Below are 19,889 nucleotides of genomic sequence, written 5' to 3' on the forward strand. Positions count from 1 at the left end.
TTTTTGTTGTTGTTGAGGTCTAACTTTAAGGCATGGTAGTCTGATAAGATACAGGAGGTTATTCCATTTTTTTTGTATCTGTTGAGATTTGTTTTGTGTCCAAGCATGTGGTCAATTTTTGAGAAGGTTCCATGGGGTGCTGAGAAGAAGGTATATTCTTTTGTGTTAGGATGGAATGTTCTGTAGATATCTATTAGGTCCATTTGAGTCATAACATCTTTTAGGTCCTTTATTTCTTTGTTAAGTTTCAGTCTGGTAGATCTGTCTTTTGGTGAGAGTGGTGTGTTAAAATCTCCCACTACTAATGTGTGGGGTTTGATGTGCATTTTAAACTTTAGTAGTGTTTCTTTTATGAATGTGGGTGCTTTTGTATTTGGAGCATAAATGTTTAGAATCGAGACTTCATCTTGGTGGATTTTTCCCATGATAAATATGTAATGTCCATCCTGATCTCTTTTGATTGATTTTAGTTTGAAGTCCATTTTATTAGATATTAGGATAGCTACACCAACTTGTTTCTTAGGTCCATTTGCTTGGAAAGCCTTTTCCCATCCCTTTACTCGGAGGTAGTGTCTGTCTTTGAAGTTAAGGTGTGTTTCTTGTATGCAGCAGATGGATGGGTCCTGTTTTCTTAATCATTCTGTTAGCCTGTCTTTTTATAGGTGAGTTGAGACCATTGATATTGATGGATGTTAATGACCAGTGATTGTTAATTCCTGTTTTTTTTGTGGTTGTGTTGTGTTGTCCTTCTGTGGTGTATGTTGGTGTGGGATTATCTATTGCTTGATTTTTCATGGATGTGTTTAGCTTCTTTGGGTTGGATTTTCCCTTCTAGTGCTTTCTGTAGGGCTGGGTTTGTGGACAGGTATTGATTAAATCTGGTTTTATCCTGGAATATTTTGTTTACTCCACCTATGGTGATTGAGAGTTTTGCTGGGTATAATAGTCTGGGTTGGCATCCGTGGTCTCTTAGTGTCTGCATGAGATTTGTCCATGATCTTCTAGCTTTCATAGTCTCTATTGAGTAGTCTGGTGTTATTCTGATGGGTTTGCCTTTATATGTTACTTGGTCTTTTTCCTTTGCGGCTCTTAATATTTTTTCTTTGTTCTGTGTGTTTATTGTTTTGATTATTATGTGGCGAGGGGACTTTTTTTTTTGGATCCAGCCTATTGGGTGTTCTGTAAGCTTCTTGTATCTTCATAGGTATTTCTTTCTTTAGGTTAGGAAAGTTTTCTTCTATGATTTTGTTGAATATATTTTCTGTGCCTTCGATTTGGTATTCTTCTCCTTCCTTTATCCCTATTATTCTTAGTATTGGTCTTTTCATGGTGTCCCAAATTTCTTGGACGTTTTGTGTTACGACTTTTTTGTCTTTAGTGTTTTCTTTGACTGATGAATCCATTTTCTCTATTGTGTCTTCAGTGTCAGAGATTCTCTGTTCCATCTCTTGCAATCGGTTGGTTATACTTGTTTCTGTAGTTCCTGTTCGTTTAGTCAGGATTTCTATTTCCAGCATTCCCTCAGCATTCCCTCTTTATTGTCTCAAATTCATTTATCAGATCTTGGAATGTTTCTTTCATCTGTTTAATTGCTTTTTCTTGGCTTTCTTTGATTTCATCCCATTTTTTGTTCGTTTTTTCTTCCATTTCTTTAAGGGAATTTTTTATTTCCACTTTAAGGGAGTTTTTCATTTCCTCTTTAAGGAAAGTTTTTATTTCCTCTTTGAGGGAATGTTTTATTTCTTCTTTAAGGGCCTCTATCATCTTCTTAAAGTCATTTTTAGGGTTGATTTCTTCTGTTTCTTCTGTCTTGTTATGTTCAGGTCTTGCAGGTGTAGAATCACTAAGTTCTGATGTTGCCATATAGGTCTTTATGTTGTTGCCTGTATTTTTGCACTGGCGTCTACTCATCTCTTCCTCTGTGTGGTGCAGGTGGTGTCTGTGTCTGAGAGTGCCTCTCTTGTTCTAATTTTTAGTCTTGGTGCTATTGGGCTATTTCTTTAGGGGCAGCTGATCTCAGTCGGTGAAGTATATACTTATGATTCTGGTGATCTAGTTTGGTGGCTGGGCAGCACCTTCTTCTGTGTTCCCAGGTCACATTTTGTTCATTCGTCAACTCCTCAGCTGATCTTGTTTCTTCAGACTTCCAACTGTAGGTATCTGAATCCTCTCCCAGATGGGTTTCAGCTGAGCGGGGTAGTCTCACCAACACCTCCAAGTTGTTGGGTTTCGCAGCATCAGCAGCTGGGCCCTGGGTTGTCCTCAGACGGAGTGTTCAGATTCGTTCTGGTTCTGTCCCACGGAGATAGCTTCTTCCCTGGGTGTTGGGGTTGGAGGCGTCCCTGTTCCACGCTGCATCTCCATTGCCGGGCCTGTCTACCTCTGCGGTCTGCCGCTGGGCCTGTATGTCCCTGTCAGCTGCCATTGGGTCTGTTTGCCTCTGCGGGCCACTGCCAGGCCTGTATATTTTTGCCAGCTGCCGCCAGGCCCGTCTACCTCTGCAGGCCACCGCCACGGACCTACCTGTGTCTGCTTGTCTCTGCCAAGTGGCCCATCTACCTCTGTGGGCTGCCACTGGGCCTGTATGTCTCTGCCGGCTTCCGCCAGGGCTGAATGTCCCTGTCAGCTGCTGCTGCCGGGCCCATCTACTTCTGCAGCCCATCGCTGGGCCCGTCTACCTCTGCGGGCTGCCGCCCTGGGCCTACCTGTGTCTGCTTGTCTCCGCCGCCACCGGTCCTGTCTCTGTCCTCTTATTTTATTAGCACACATACACTATTATAATGATCAGAAATTAAGCAATGATCTTTTAGTGTAAGATGTGAATTGAAGTGCAGGCTGGTACAGACTGAGGCCCATCCCTCTCACCAGGCAAACAGCAATCCTATAGCATATATAAAAGGTGATGGTGCTTGGCTGCATTCTTTGGAAAATGGGCATTTCAGCTGCCAAAGTCACATTCTTGAGATACTGTGTATACATTACTTCCTGGGGATCCCGTATAGACCTGTAATCCACAATACACAAACACTCCCCACCATGCCTAGTGCCATTAGGAAAAGACAACTGCTTCACTGACGAATCTCGGAACCAATTCCACTTTTCTAAAGGAAAACCTGGATCCAGGTAACACCTTTCTGAAGACAACAACAGGAATCAGTACATATCTGCAGCAAAGGTTTTATATTACGGAAAGTTTCTGGAGTGGAAGAGGCAGTCATGGTGAATGCCATCATGCAGATATTTGACAAAGGACTCTATCCTTTATTCTGTGGAACCATTTGTGGGTCAGTCTGAGTCTCTTATGCCTTCTAGATGAATGATGTTCAAACATCTATTTCTCAGTTCAGAATGTTCATGAGCTTCATGTCATCCAGACCAATGCACTTATTAAGTTGTTAGAGAAATGATGGTGAGAACCATGTCATTGAACTCAAAATAAATAAACTATTCTTTATGAAGTTAGCATGCCTCATGTGTTTTTCATAACAAAACTAGACAAATAAACACCATGACTATAGAATTATCCCCGAGCACATGACTTTTTCTTTGTTGACCACTCTCCATGTCTGCTGATGCAGAAATTGACAAACACTTAAGTAAGTAAGTAAGAAAATAAGGCTCAAAATTATAGAGAGTTGCTAATAGTCTGTTTAGAAGAAATGGATGCTCTGTCAAGATAGGACCTTCAATGTGAGAAGAAAATAAACAAGTAGTATGAGATTAATAAAAGTGGTAATGATTATTATTTTCTTCCTGTCAGAAAGCTGCAAAATAAAATGGATTTTTTTCATTATAATAATTCTGAGAGATGGCCTATTGCATGGCATCATGGCTGGCCCACTGGCTACATAGTATTTCTGCTCCAAGAATACCACCAGAATGCCCTCTGCCTATAGGTGACTAATTTTTTTTCTACAGAACTTGTCCTAGATGGAAGCACCATGAAGGTAGGTCTCTCTTTCTGATATTTTCTTGCCTTTTATTGAATAAATCAGGCAAACTTCTACAAGCTTTAAATTGCTTTATTTTTCTTTATACTTCAAAGGTAAGAAATTTTCTACACAAATTAACAGAGAGAACAGAGGAAAGTGCTCCTTGTTGAACCAGAAATAATTATTTTATTTTTCAACTTCTGTCCACCCTGACATATGTAATGTACAACTGAGTTTCTGTGCACCTGGATTTCCCCATTCAGTAGAGAGGGTGGAATTCCTGGTTTCCTCAAAAGCTGTCATTTCATTTACAGCAGAAGCATTTCTGATTTCTATTAGATGTCAGCTTCACCCACGTGTGTAGAGACACCACCACACAATGCACAAAGAGAGACGAGTGACCTCGAACTCATCTCCCAAGAAGCCCAGTGGTGCTTTCTCCTCAAGAACAAGACGATGATGCCATCATTTCTACAGTCAGCCTACACCCACATTTATTTACATCATTTTGCATTTGGGATAGGAAGGGCTCCTGGGCACTAGAATGCAAAATACACAGAAGGACCACTCTTGGACACACGTGAGTTTTAGAAGTGTCCTTGAAGTTTCATAACAAGTTAACATTGTTTTTGGAATAAGGTCGTGGTTGGGGAACGTTGGACTTTATATTTCAAGTCTCATATGATATTTAAAGTGCAGGAATGAAACAGTCAATTACAGCGAACACCTTAACTACCAACGGGCACAGGGAGAACAAGGGACCCTAAACTCATCCTGGTCCATGTTTGGAACTTGCTCAATAAGCAGAATCCCCAGTGCTGAGCATCATTTATTCTAATTCTGTAAAAGGAGGGATTTAAGAAAGAGAAGCAGGTGACTTATCTAAGAGTTAGAAGCCGGTCCCCTGCCAGATCATAGCTTGTCTCTTTGGGAAGGTGAAAAACAGTCTGGAGATTCTGGGAGCTCTGTACAAAGAAACTCAGTTAGTTGTTCATTTTCTCATCTCACATCCTTCCTCTGAAAATAATTTAAACCTAATTAAGCTTGAAATAACCTCTGAGGAAAACAGATGTAGTAATTGTGGAGAGAGGGGAAGCTGTACTTCAGGGACTGGGGCCCTGCAGAGGCCTTCCTTCCCCCCGACACTGTGACAACTTGAAACTTGAAGTCTGCACTACCTGATGGCAGCCAAGAGCCCCACAAATCCTGACAGTACAAATAGGACCTGGCAAGTGTCACCTCCCAGAGCTGCTCCAGAGACTGTCTGCACCACAGAGGTCCAGGTGAGTTCATGGAGGTAAGATCTTCAATCCCCTCAGCTGTGCCAGGGAGAGTTTCACTAAAGCAGAAGTCTCTCCCTTTGACTAAGCCATGGATCAGTTGAGAGGCTGTGATCCTCAGGACCTCTGCTCTCCTTCTGGCCCTGAGAAGATAGGTCCCTAGCTCCAGAAAGATCAAAGAAGACTAGTTCCTGGAGACACAGAAATAGAACAGAAATGCTGAGGCATCTCTATCCATCCTCAGGCTGGAGGATCATGACAGAGCTCTGGCTGGGTCTTTGCCTATGGTTACCTCCTTTCATTTTTTTTTTTAAAATGAAGCTATAGGATGTATAAAAATTTCAAGAGTGTATCAAAATATTGAGACAGGGACTGGAAAGATGACTCTGTGGTTAAAAGCACTTGCTGCTCTCCCACAGAACCTGGGTTTGTCTCAGCACTCACACCATATCTCACAATCACCTGAATCTTAGTTCTGGGAGATCTGATGTCTTCTTCTGGCCTCCACATGCACCAGGCATGCATGTTGCATATACATATGTGCAGACAAAACACCCATACATATAAATTGATAAAAAATGAACTAAAACAAAACAAAATAAATACTGAGACAGGCAGAATAGAACACTCCTACTATATCAGTACTAGGGTAATGAATTAGAAAGATTACATGCTGAGGACCAGCCTGTTACATAAGAAGACCTTGTCTCAAAAAAGAGAGAGAAAGCCAAACAAAATGTTGTTTTTTTTTCAGTCTCCAGATTTACTAGCATAATGATTCTAACATGTTATTACCATTGTGCTTATAAAATTTGTACTTTTCAATTTTGGTGCATTTCCATATTTCAAATATTGGCAAATGTTTTCTTTTACAAAGTATTGGTAGGTCCTAAAAACACTGAAGATGAACTGGAAGGTTTTTGTTAGAGTGTCTTGATTCTGTCTAATGATATCGTACACACTTGTAAGTCAATTTTAATCATTGTGTGCTGGAAGATGGGGAGAAGTATAAACCACTAGAGCAGCAGCTGCCGTTACCATCTTGAGAATCCCTGCCATAAAGGATCCAGGCTGTGAAGGAAACATCCTGAAACAGCTCGTCGTAATTTTATCCCAGTGCTAAGGAAAAGGAGCAATAATCTTATATTTATTGGCAAAGAAATCACTAATGTACCTCAGGGTTCTAGTGTTATGCAGTTTGTGGTATTCTTTGTCTCTGTAGACAGAAATCATGTCTCCTAAAATATTTCACAAGATAATCTAGGAGATGAGCTGTCTCTACTTCCCTGTGATTCTTCATATGAAAAGAGAAATCACTTTTGAGATGTCCCAGAGGATGGCTTCAAACAGGATGCAGAGCTTTAAAGTTTGGAGAAAAAGAAAAGAGTGTTAGAAAGTAGAATCCCTAGTCCCTTGGAGTAAAGAAAAGAGTTAGAAAGTAGAATCCTTAGTCTGTGAACAAGTGGAAAACATTCAATATTTTCCATCGGGACTAGAAGTGAAAGGATTGCAGGGATTTCTACAGATTCCAATCTCTGGGTGAAGAGTTAATGATTATTCCAAATGTAGTAATGAATGTAGTGATGCTGATATGCCTGCTATTAATGTCTGCAGCATGTTTCATTATTTACAGACATATAGGATGGTATCCTGAGTTCTAGCATGCAATAGCACAGGAGATAATTACTCCTTTGTTAGAGGAGTAGTTGAAAGGTCATAATTGACATTACTAGAGTCATTAGGCTACATGAACCCACAAGGCTATGTTCATGCAGGTCACAGGTGATATCATCAAGACGCAGACATTTAAAGCAATCCTGTAAGTGTAACAGGAGGGGGCATAGGGAACCAAGGCATTCCAAGTACTCAGAACACACAAACCCATGGAGCCACTGAAATATCGAGTTTCCTCTCATTCTAGAAGGTGCCCAAACTTACCATAAGTCCCTAAGAAATGAGAACGGAGTTCCTGAACATGAAGAATAACATCCTGCTGAGATCTAAGGTTCTTGAATCAGCTCACACCCTTGCACAACAAAGCAGCCTGCCTGATAAACAGGTTGGAGAAGAATCAGGAGAAGCAGCTGCAAAGCAAACTGACAAACTGCTGCTCACAAGGCCCCACAGAGGCAAATGACACTGTGAACTCTTAGATGGGATCCCTGGTCACACAGTATGCCCCAACCTACGGTACTGTATGTAGAAAATACTGAGGAGTCATAAGTCATGAACTGCACTCATTTCATAGCATCACATAATACTTCATTAATCTCCTTCTCCCATCCAGGTCATCATCATCCCCTGGTCCAGAGCTATTCCAAACTCTTTTAGATGCCCTTAGGTTGCTCATTGGGGTCACAGATTCCCTGAAGACATCCACCGAGATCACAGCCCACTGCTACCCACTCTTCTAGGAAATGTCCCAAGATTCCTCTTGATGCTCTTCCTAATTACAACGGGGTAGTAACATGACTTTTTAACCCAGGACTCTTTTTCAGGATGTCTTTTGATGATTCAGCTTTAATTGTTGGACCCTATCTGAAAAGATTATTCAATATGACTTTTCACTGAGGATTTTTTTTTTAAAGCATAATCATTTATATGGAGTGAAATCACAGAATAGTTAATGTCAAAACATTTAAATGGAGAAATCCAAATTATAAAGCTTTGAAGCCAAATGCAGATCTGGGAATGGTTCTACTAATCCAGATGCAGACAAGAAAGGAATATCAACAAAGGAGGAGACAGTGTGGAGGGTGAGGTACCAAATCTGAGATAAGTTACAGGTGGTGATCCAGCAGGAAATCCAGTGTCTGTGAGGTGATGTGAGGAAGGCACACAGATTCAGCAAGAGCCTCAGGCTTTGGGAGTCAGGTGAGAAAATATGATGAAATAGAATGAGAAACAGAGGAAGAAGTGTTGGTTAGATAAACTTGGAGTTCAATTCAGCTATGTTGAGAGTTAACTAGGATAATTCATGCACATAAACAGACAGACAGACACACACACACACACATACACACACACACAACCAAGTCAACTTTGCTAGTGCATGGCTCAAAAATCAAAATCTCCTTTGAAACTTTAGATTGTGAATAGCAGTTACCAAACTCATCTGTCAAAGAACACACAATATCTCAGAGTCCACAGTGGGAAAAAGGAGGCATTTCAAGGATCTAATCTGAAACATTACATGTTTCCATTGCTACCTCTTGCACACTAGAAAATGCCATTGTGCAAAATGTGTTTTTCAGATCCATGTCTAGCATTACTGATGCTTTTTTGAAAAGTGTTTACAGCGTGGAAACAAGTTTTTCTACCTAACAAGGAAGAAATGGTTCTGAAGGTTATTAAGGAAATAGTTTTCTTCTTCATGACTGTGCTTGGCACTCTGGGAAACATTTCTGTTTCTGTGAATTATATGTTCAGTTGGTGGAGAAGCCCTGAGAGGAAACCCATACACCTTATTCTCATCCACTTGGCTTTTGCAAACATCATAATCCTTCTTGCTAAAGGATTGCCAAAGACAATAGCAAATTTTGGTTTGAGAAACTTCTTAGATGACATAGGCTGTAAGATCATCGTTTACCTGTCAAGGGTGGCCCGAGGTGTCTCCATCTGCACCAGCAGTCTCCTCACTGTGGTCCAGGCCATCATCATCAGTCCCAGAGCATCTGGGTGGAGGAGGCTCAGACCAAAGTCTGCATGGCACATCCTTCTATTCTTTTTTTTCTTTTGGATACTCAATGCTTTAATAAGTGTGAACCTAATCCACTCCATCACAAGTATAAACCTGAATATATCACAGCTTAAGAGTGAAGTCAACTATTGTTATTTTATGCTAGGAAGTCAGAAAACAAAGTGGCTTGTTCTCCCTCTCATGGTCCTGAGAGATGCAGTGTTTCAGGGAGCCATGGGAGGGGCCAGTGGCTACATGGTATCTCTTCTCCACAAGCACCACCAGCATGTCCTCTACCTTCAGAAGGCCAAGCTTCTCTACAGAACTCCCCCTGAGCTGAGAGCTGCCCAGAGTGTCCTCCTTCTGATGCTCTGTTTTGTTTTTTTCTATTGGACTGACTGTGCTTTTTCTATATTTTTAAGTCTCTCTTCAGACTTATCTCAAAACGATTCTGAGATAATGATTATTCAAAAATTTCTGGTCCATGGTTATGCAGTCTTCAGCCCCCTTGTGCTGATTCACAGCAATGGACTTCCGACTGAGTGTTGGCATGCTCAGTGGAAGAAATTGAGGAAATGTCCCTCTCGTTTATTTGTTTAATAAGCATAAAAGAAATCTCGGGGGCTGGAGAGATGGCTCAGAGGTTAAGAGCACTGCTTGTTCTTCCAAAGGTCCTGAGTTCAATTCCCAGCAACCACATGGTGGCTCACAACCATCTGTAATGAGATCTGGTGCCCTCTTCTGGCTTGCAGGTATACATGCAGGCAGAACACTGTATACATAATAAATAAATAAATCTTTTGAAAAAAAAAAAAAGAAATCTCAGTTCTCTAATATTGTGGGTAAGACAAAATTCAACCAAAGCACTTTTAAGATGTTTTTATTCTTAGACAGTATTCCTAGTGACTCACAGCCTTGACTTGAGAGAGTTCTAAGCAAACTACAATGATATGGATATTTTCTCCAGCTACACACCCTGGAGAAGTGCCTTTAACAGTAGATTATGAAAATGATTTTCTCAGCACTGTGAGTCCAGGAGTGGGATGTGTGAGGACAAATTGGGTAAATTTTATCAAAAGAACTCGTCTTTCTCTCTTTTAGCTAGGAATTTCTTATCTTAGATCTATAGCCACAGGTAGATTTGTTCTTTGAGAATTTCACTGGGGGAAAATGTTATACATTATGGAATTGTTGTTTCCTAAAAACAATAATGTAACCACAAAAAGCCCATTTTTAACTGCTTGAAAGCAGGTTAATTATCAAGCCACTGAAAGGATCTTATGGAATTGTAAAGAAATGGTGAAGAATCAAGACACCTTTATCTGGAATGACATGTACTATGAAATTTCAGTCAATAGAATCCATTGACACCAATCACAGAACTGAAATGCATGGAAACATTAATCGATGCATGAAGAGAGTCTGCAGTAACATAGATTATAGACTGTGTAACCAGGTATTGTATGCACAGTAAAGTGCCATTCTATATCCCTCTATAATTGCTTTATTCATAAAAATGTGAATTCATTTTTCAATATTGATAAATAAATGTGTTTGCAAGCAAGACAGGACTTGTTGGTAGCTGCCCTTTGTTGCACCCTGACTCTTCACAACACTAATCATCTCTCCGTCATTAAAGAACTGCATAAGAATCTGATTCTAATTTAATTTAATTGACAATTTCTGCAATTACAGCCACACAGTAAGGTACTGGGTAGAAAATATGGGTCTAGTTATCAGATATCGGATGAACCTATTATGAAAAATACTTACTGATAGTTAACTTATTATATTATCTTTGAACTTAAAACTCTAGAATTGTTAGATACAGATTTGTACACTATTTGAAAATACCATTTCTATCACCTATGGCGAGAACCCCTGTGAACATCTGGGTACATCATGGTTCTACTTTACAATGGTGAATACATATTTATTTTGTGTTTGGTTGCACCAAAAAATGTTAGCAATTTCTGTTATAATTTTATGATATAGTTCCTTAAGTAGCTTGGCTTTCTAGTATAAATATTACCTTGCAGTATGAATGTAAAAATATCTTAGATTTCAAATTTTTTCTTCAGTTATTATTTATTCCAACATTATGAAAGGTTTCCTAGGCAATCATCACTGCAGGATTTGTTTTTATAGTTTTATTTTACTGGCAACAAAATCTATGAAGAGAAGAGAGTGAACGCAGCTCCAATTCCAGGCTGTCCTCTCTCGCGCTGTGTCAATGGTCATGCATCTGCTGTCTGCTCTTAATGCTCAGCAACCTTCCCTCATGTTCAGATGCAGCACACTGTGTGTCACCCCATCCCCAGGATCTTACATCACTTCCTTTGAGTCAGCGCTCAAAGACTGATTTAGAAAGTGCTTGTGTGAACTCTGGTTCCTTCAGATCAAGGCGTTTTGCCCAGTGTGGTGTGCATGCCTGCAATCTCAGGACTGAAGGGGTTAAGAAAGGAGCGACAGGGAGGGTGAGGATAAAGGAGGAAGAGGAGAAGGAGGTGGAGGCCAAGCTGGGAAGATGACTACACACACACACACACACACACACACACACACACACACACACACACAGTTTAAATAGAGCTACCCGACACAGAGGATAATAATCCTCCCAAAAGCAATGGACATAGAACCCTAGTGCTTAGTAAGGGATACTGCTCTTTGAGTTATTGGTCAAGGATATCCAAAGACCCCCAAAACAATATAGACTATAGCCATCATCCTTGCTTTGCAGTGGGATGTATTTCTATATGCTGTGAATATGTGTGGCTCGTGGGAAATCCAAGCAGAGATACAGAGAGAAGGGTGGAGTCAAGAGAGACAACAGCTCCTCCACAGGAGTAAGGAGATGCCAGCAGACCAGTAACGCCACAGCCACATGGCAACGTGTAGATTAATAGGAATGGGTTAATTTAAGATGAAAGAGCTAGCTAGCAAGAAGCCGAAGCCATCAGCCATACAGTTTGTAAATAATATAAGCCTTTGACGCTCGGTGGTGATAGTACACACTTTCATCCCAGCACTCAGCAGGCAGAGGTAGGCAGATCTCTGTGAGTCTGAGGCCAGCCTAGGCTACAGAGTGAGTTCCAGGAAAGGTGCCAAAGCTACACAGAGAAACCCTGTCAAAAGAAAGAAAGAAAGAGAGAAAGAAAGAGAGAGAGAGAGAGAGGGAGGGAGGGAGGGAGGGAAGAAGGAAGGAAGAAAGGAAGGAAGAAGGAAGGAAGGAAGGAAGGAAGGAAGGAAGGAAGGAAGGAAGGAAGGAAGGAAGAAGTGCAGATTGGTAGTTAGTCACCTATTACAACCAAGCTTATAGTCAAGTTACATATATTATCAATGTCAAACAGAGATATATTTTAGATAGATAGGTAGTCTTTAAATGATTCAAATATCAACAGAATATGGCATTCAAGATGTTTTAATAATATAAGACTTTTTATGACAATGAGAAATGTCTGCTCCTGGCAGTACCAATCTACATCAGAGAAGATGATGGGCATTGAAGAAAGTCTCCTTTGTGGCAAAAGTTAGCTACTGGACAAGAAATTGATCCTCCCTTAACTCCTGAAAGTATGCTGTCTAAATTTGTGAAGTGGGACCCAAAAGAAAGTGAATGCCAAATACCATGACAAGGCAGGACAGTCCTTCAAAATTCCTGCTTCACAGAAAAGTCTGTCAGATATGCCAGGTCTGTAGGCTGAAGATAAATGCCCCAGTGTTACAGAGGAACCTTGGGTGTTTGTCCAGGAGGTCTGCTGTCTCTGTCATTTCTTGGTTTTGGAAGTTGTTGCTCTGCACTTCCTGTTTACTCAGGTAATATCATATTCTTCTCAGGTCTCTGACAGAGTTGAAAACTGGATAGTTATAGTTATAGTCTTCCTTGTTACCAGATTCAGAAAAGAACTTACAAAAGGGGTGTAAAGGGTATAAGCTTGAGAGACAAAAAGTATAGTTTTGGGTTGGTAATATAAGTTAGGATAGAAAGTGAATTAGGTACAACACTTTGGACTCACCACTATAAAACAGAAAATGGAATATTTTCTCTGAATTTGCCAAATGCAAATGGCTAGAATTTGTGAATGTAATTCTTACCTGATATTTATTTTTAGTGTATATATTTTTATTAAGTTAAACTTAAAATCCTTCATTTTTAATTTGACAAAAGGAAGGAAATGCTGTGGAATAATCCTTTTGTATACCGTGAAGACATATTGCTCTCATTGTTACCAAAAAGATGATTGGCCAATGACTAGGCAGGATTTACGGGGCAGAGCAAATGCTGGGGGGAAAAGTGGAGTCAGAAGAGGTGCCATGAGATGTAGAAAGAGCAGAATGTGAAATACATAGATGGGGTGAATGAGCCTCAGGGAAGCACATAGGTTATTAGAAATGGGTTGATTTAAGTTATAAGAGCTACCTAAAAAACAAGGCTGAGTTATTGACCAAACATTTATAATTACTATTAAATCTGTGTAGTTATTTGGGGATTGGCTGGTAGGACAAAGCTAGTTGGCAGTCTAGACAGAAAACTCCTCCTACATTGGCCGGCCTGTGGGTGTCTTTAACTCACCTGGGGCTGAGTAGCACAAGGCAGGCCTGTGGATATCTTCAGCCAACCAGGATTGTGAGGACCCAGGCTGACCTGTACACTGCATTTATTTTCATTCTAAAAATAACATATAAATTGTATTATTCAATGGGAGTCACTGTGATATTTATGTATTGCCTCTATTGTGTATTGACGGTGTGCTTCCATGACTCTTTCTACTACCAGAAGTGGTGATCATGAATGATCCATTATACACACAAGAGAATATCAGCTATTTCATGGAGGAAGGCAAGATGGAGGAAGGGACAGTTGTGGCTTTGAACTTTCTTCAGCCTCATTATTAGCTAAGCACAGTCACCATTTGTTGAGTGTTTATCCACCACTATGTGTTGAGATACTCTTAGTAGATATGGTACTATGTGCACCTAAACAAAACTATCAAGTTTTGTGTTTTGTATGCTGAAAGGATACTTGGACATTTATCAATGCCTGACCTTTCTTACTGAGTGTGACAACATTTAGTCAGATGTCCATCTCTCTGAATAAGTATGAAGGGGCTGATAACTGCATAACCAAGTGTTAGAAACTCTGGAACATATAGTAATTTGGAATAATTCTCTATGAAGAAAGTAAAATATAAAGAAATAAAACAATCTGCCCAGTAGAAGAAAAGAAAACAGAACATCAGAAGGAGGACACTCTGGGCAGCTCTCAGTTCAAGGGGAGTTCTGTAGAGAAGCTTGGCCTTCTGAAGGTAGAGGACATGCTGGTGGTGCTTGTGGAGAAGAGATACCATGTAGCCACTGGCCCCTCCCATGGCTCCCTGAAACACTGCATCTCTCAGGACCATGAGGGTGAGAAAAATCCATCTTATTATCCAGCTTTCTGGCAGAAAATAGCAATAATTGCTGCCTTTTTTAACCTGTGTTATGTTCACACTGTTGATACTTTTGATGTAATATGGTAAATTCATGCTGATCAAGAAACTGAGTATCCAAAAGAAGAGCAACAAGGAAAGAATGTGCTATGGAGTCTTTAGGGTGAGCCTCTGCCACCTGGAGTGTCTGGGGCTGATGGTGATGGCCTGGACCACAGTGAGGAGATTGCTGGTGCAGATGGAGAGGCCCCGGGATGTTCTTGCCAGGTAAACAGCAACTTTACAACTGTTGTCATCTAAGAAGTTTCCAAAATTAAAGGCTTCTATAGTCTTCGGCATCCCTTTTGAAAGAAGCATTATGATGTATGTGAGTGCCAAGTGAGCAAGAATGAGGTGTATAGGTTTAATTCTCTGTGTTTTGGAACATGTGCATGTAACCCACAAAAACTGAGATGTTCCCCATGGTGCCAAGCCCAGTGAGACAGAAGAAGACTGTGCCCTTCACAGGGTCCAAAACCATCCTTATTTCTGAGGCAGAAATACTTGATCCAGCAAGCACCTTTTTGAAGAAATCAGTAAATCATGATAAGTATCAGAAAAAAAATGTTTTAAAGCCACTCAGTTTTCTGGAGAATAAGGGAATGATCTATATTATTGTTCAGATTTGTTGACCCAAAATTTCCTTGAAGACTTGTTTACAGAAATCTAAATTTCCAAGCTACGTGTTTAACTTAATTACCTAGTCTCAAATTATTCTAGTAACAACAAAATCAAGATGTTGACACAAAAACCAGTTGTAGATCAAGAAGATAAAGCAGAGAGTCTAAATACAAACCAATGCACCTTCACCCAAAACACACTGAGGAAAGTGTAGCCTCAGACAGAAGGCAGAAGCTAGATCCATATCCCTTATACTTCACCAAAAAAAGTGAAAACGTGTTCAAAGCCATGATGTAGGAACTGAAGCACTGGGAATGTACAAAAAAAGCTCAGGGAAAACAACTCAGGGCACAGCAGGATCCTCAGAGTAAGCTCCTCTCCCAGCCTGCACTCAAGTCAGCCCGCACCCATCACAGACTCCCCACTCATGTTAGCTGTGTTGGAAAGGCAGGATAAAACAGCCACAGAACCACCTGGCAACACTGCTGCTCCTGATGTCATGTTGTCATCAAGCAGCTGCAAAGAGCCACCCTGAGGATACAACCCAATCAACACCCAGGCAAACCAGTTGAACATTTCTGTAAGAGGCAGCAGAAATGGCCAATGAACACAGGAACAATGCTCTCTACTTTTAGCCACTGGGAAAAAGGCCTTTGAAAAAAATCAAATTATCAGCAGGCTGCCCCCAGGGAGGGTGCCATGTAGGAACCATGGGATTCTGCTATGGAGGGTGTTCAGAGGAACACTGGACTCCCAGTGAGTGGCTTTGGAACCCTTAAGGGAGCCTGGAGCAGTTCTAGATGTTTAGAAGTTTATCGTGTGGATTAAAAGATTAATTAGGCATGGTGTTATAAAACAAAGACATATTCAAGTAAGGGATTCCATAGAATTCTATTTAAAAATAAATAAAAGACCTGGCACCCATTATGGTCTCTGCCAGGATAAGTCGTGAAAGCAGGGCAATTCCTAGCAGGCAAAGCACACAGAGAGATATTTAAAGATAAAATAAATCTTATAAAAATAACTGATTGGCACATCCCTGGTGTGAATTGATCATTCACAGGAACAGTCAGGGTGGACTTTGCAGCTGCCCTGTGACATCAGGAGCAACAGTGTTTCCAGGTGGTTCTGTAGCTGTTTTATCCCTGCCTTTCCAACACAGGTAACACCACAGGAGACTGTGAATGTTGCAGGCTGTTCTCACTGCAGTCTGGGAGAGGATCTTGCTCTTCTAACTCTAAGAGCTTCCGTCTCCCTAACTAGGAATTCATGTCAAATGATGGGCACTTTCTACAGAGTGAAAGAGATCAGGATGCTTCATTCAAACTTTGGGATTTGTGCATGTTTTATATTCTTGAAATGCAATTCTGCAAGCCTCCTGCCTTTCCTTTGTATAAAGTATTAAATATTGTTGTATATTGGTGAAATTATAAGGCCACTCCACGTAGTTAAAAGGGAGGTTTATTTATTGGCGTAACTTACAAACAAAGGGATAGGAAGGTTGCAGGGTCTGGGAAAGATGTATCACAGTCCGGCGGTGTTCTCTGGAGAACTCTGCTCCATCTACCTCCAGCATCCAGAGTCCAGGAACCAAGAGAGACAGTGCATCCAGATCTCAGGTGTTCAGGGTCCTCTCTTGGCCCTGCCTTGTAAGCATGACAGTTACTGAAGCCTCAATGGGGCTTGGAACTTCCAGATCAAGGTTGGAATGGCTACCCACTACAGTTGTAGATCTCTGTCCTGAAGGTCTCTGACAACATGAACTATGGAAACTAGGCTTGTACCAGGTAGATACAGGCATCCACACTCTTCTAGGAATATCAGTTATTCCTTTCATCTCCCCTGACAAATGGGGTTATTAGTACCTGAGCCATTGCATTATAGAGAGCAGAACACTGCTGCAAATCCTTAGCACATAATGAAACATGCTGCAGCACTTATAGCAACTGCAGTAGTGCAAATGAACAAGCTTGAAATAAAAACCAAGTATTTAGTCGGAGATTAGAATGTACTAAAAGTGTCGACACTCAATGCATCTCAGAGTCCTGATGGACTTTTCAATTCTTTTCAAAGCCTTTCTGTCTGTCCATCTGTCTGGGACTGCATGCTTCTTTCCAGCCTTCTGTTCCTTTCCACAAACCTCAATGATCATATTTAATAAGTGATGTCTCTTTTTCTGAATGAAATGAACACTGTCAGAGGAAGACGGTACCATAATACTACAGAAAGTCCTTTAGAAAAGTAGGGGGTTTTTTCCTCCTTTTTTCTTTATTCTTCTCTCATAAAATACATCCTGACCACAACCTCCCCTTCCTCCACTCTTCCCACCCTCCACTTCCCCTCTCCCCCATATCCACTGTACCTCCATTTCCCTTCAGAAAAGAGCCAGTCTTCCAGGAATACCAACCAAACAAGTTGCAATAAGACTAGACACAAACTATATTAAGGCTGGATGAGGCAGCCAGTGGGAGGAAAGGGGTCCCAAAATCAGACAAAAGAGTCAGAGATACCCACCCTTCTCACTGTTAGGAGACCCTCAAAACCCAAAACTAAACAACTGTAGCATATATATATATGTATATGTATATATATATGTATATGTATATATATACATACACATACATACATACACATATATATACACAGAGGACCTGGCACAGACCCGTTGCCATCTCCGTGGTTGCTTCAGTCTCTAAAAGCCCCTGGGACGCCAGGGCAGTTGATTCTTTGGGCTGTGTTCTCCTAGTGTCCTTGACCCCTCTGGCTTCTAGAACTGTTCCTCCTCATAGAGAGTTGTGCATCCTAGTCTTGGATCAGCATAGGACTACTTATCCAATAGGTATCCCAGAGACCTGGCACCCATGGAGTCTCACTTGGCAAGGATCAGTTGACCCGGGACAGAATAAGAATTTACAAAATTCCTGCATTTTGCAGGTTCTTTTCTCTCTCCTTATATATTCTTTGGGCAGTTTTTCAGTTTTACTCTGTCAGTCACACATGCAACAGCTGTAATTTTACCTAGAAATTCTGTTTTTTCCAGAATATTTTCCAATAAGATTCATCAGGGGACTAATGCCTCTCAAATCTCTTATCTGGAATTGCTAACTACAACTCCTGGTAGCTTTTCTGACTCAGTAGAGACAGTTAGATACATATGAGAAAACAGCACTTGGAACTTTAACCATGTCTCACAGTTCTGGAAAGGAGAGTAAGGAATGTGTACACAGAATAGGGAAAAAGTCTCAGGAACGCACATGGTGCCTACCATTGAGAGTAAGTTCCCTGGACACCAAGCATTCAGAATCAATGGTAGGCTCTGGTAGGCTCCAAGAGGAAAATGTGCAGTGTAAAATATGGGATGGACAGAGCCATCTTTACTATACATAGGAGCTTATATGGTGGAAGAGTATGGTATAGTGAGTGGGGAAAAAAGTGCCTTATCAAAGTCTGCAGAGATAGAGATAGAGATAGAGTTGGGACCTTCTTGTGGAAAAGGGAACTATATAAAAACATACCTTGCAGACAGGAAAGAATTGTGTGGGTTTTAATATTGTTGTCCTTAAAGTGTTGTATCCATGTTCATTACTTTCTGACTTTGTAACTGCAAGTAGCTGCCAGATGAGGTAAGTACTGCAAGAGCAGGATGTGTCTGGCTCCAGATTTAGTTAAGCCTGCAAAATACTGAACTCTGTGTCTACAAGAAGGTTATGTAGGGGGTGGGAAAGTGTATTTGGGGAAGCATAAAGGGGAACAAGGGGGTCTTTTATAGTGATTACAATGTATTTCTTAAAATATAAAATATTTCTTAAAAGTCAAAAATAAGGGCCAATATTTATGCAAGCCTGGTAGAAAAAAAAAAAAAAAACTCTGTTAAAGTATAAATAAAGACAGCTCGAGCTATTCCAGGGCACTTAAGTGCAATCCACCTGGTGGTCAGATGTTTTCCTTCCTCTAAGGCCCCTTCCCCTTCTCAGGACCTGAACCTGAGCCAAAGCTGGACCCTGGCCAGCACTCCTCCTTTTCTGCGGGTTTCCCTGAGCTCTGCCTGACATTTGGTTATGGGTCTCTGCATGAACCTCGGGGCACAACAGTGGTGCCTCTGATTCCAGGAAGGTAGTTTCAAAAATAGACTTCGCAGGGAGGACCAGTGGGAGGGGAAAGAAGAAGGAACAGCAGTAAGGACAAACACAGGAAAACACAATGACATGTGCATGAAAATGTCTCAGTGGTTCCCGTTGCTTCACACAGTAACAGAAGAAAAACAGCAGCAGCAGAAAAAACAAAAAACAAAAAACAGGGTGGGCTTTGCATTCTGATGGGGGGTAATGTCCCACCCGGACTGGCTTCCAAATCAGCTGGCAGGGAAGTGAATCTATTTCTTAAATTAAAACATAAGGTTATTGCTCCTTGATTCACGTACTGGGGTGAGATCATCAGGAGTTATAGCAACTCAAGTTTGGCAAGTTTGTAACTATGTTTTTAATCTTTTGTTGTAGTTGTTGTTGTTGTTGTTATGAGATGCCTGGGTCTCTCCTAGACTGGTCTTGACCTCACAGAGATCCACCTGCCTCTGCCTGTCTGGTGCTGGGATTAAAGGTGTGTGCTACCATGCCAGGCTTACTTTTCCATCTTTGTAGTTCTTAACAGTCCTCACCACGGTCTAGGAACACAATGAAGATACTGACTTACTACTTCAGTACAACATCATGTGTCAGGATGGAGACTTTGAGGATGGATTCACCAAAGAAACCTTCATGGTGAACAGCAGCAGCCTGGAGAGTTAGCCGGCAGACTAGAACAGACACAGTTGCTGACAAAGGCCATGTAGAAATTCATCAAAAATGAAATGGATGGACTAAATTTACAACACTGACATCCTTATAAGGCAAGTGAACTTGAGATTAGA

The 19,889-nt window shown here is 41.0% G+C and overlaps 2 pseudogenes; one reads left to right on the forward strand and one right to left on the reverse strand.

Annotated features, from left to right (window-relative positions):
- The first annotated feature begins 8,405 nt into the window (after positions 1 to 8,405).
- LOC114700254 lies at positions 8,406 to 9,491 on the forward strand (annotated as a pseudogene).
- Positions 9,492 to 13,945: 4,454 nt separating this feature from the next.
- LOC114700377 lies at positions 13,946 to 14,843 on the reverse strand (annotated as a pseudogene).
- Positions 14,844 to 19,889: the final 5,046 nt, after the last annotated feature.

The sequence above is a fragment of the Peromyscus leucopus genome, chromosome 5, assembly GCF_004664715.2.
Source record: "Peromyscus leucopus breed LL Stock chromosome 5, UCI_PerLeu_2.1, whole genome shotgun sequence".
Lineage (NCBI taxonomy): Eukaryota > Metazoa > Chordata > Mammalia > Rodentia > Cricetidae > Peromyscus > Peromyscus leucopus.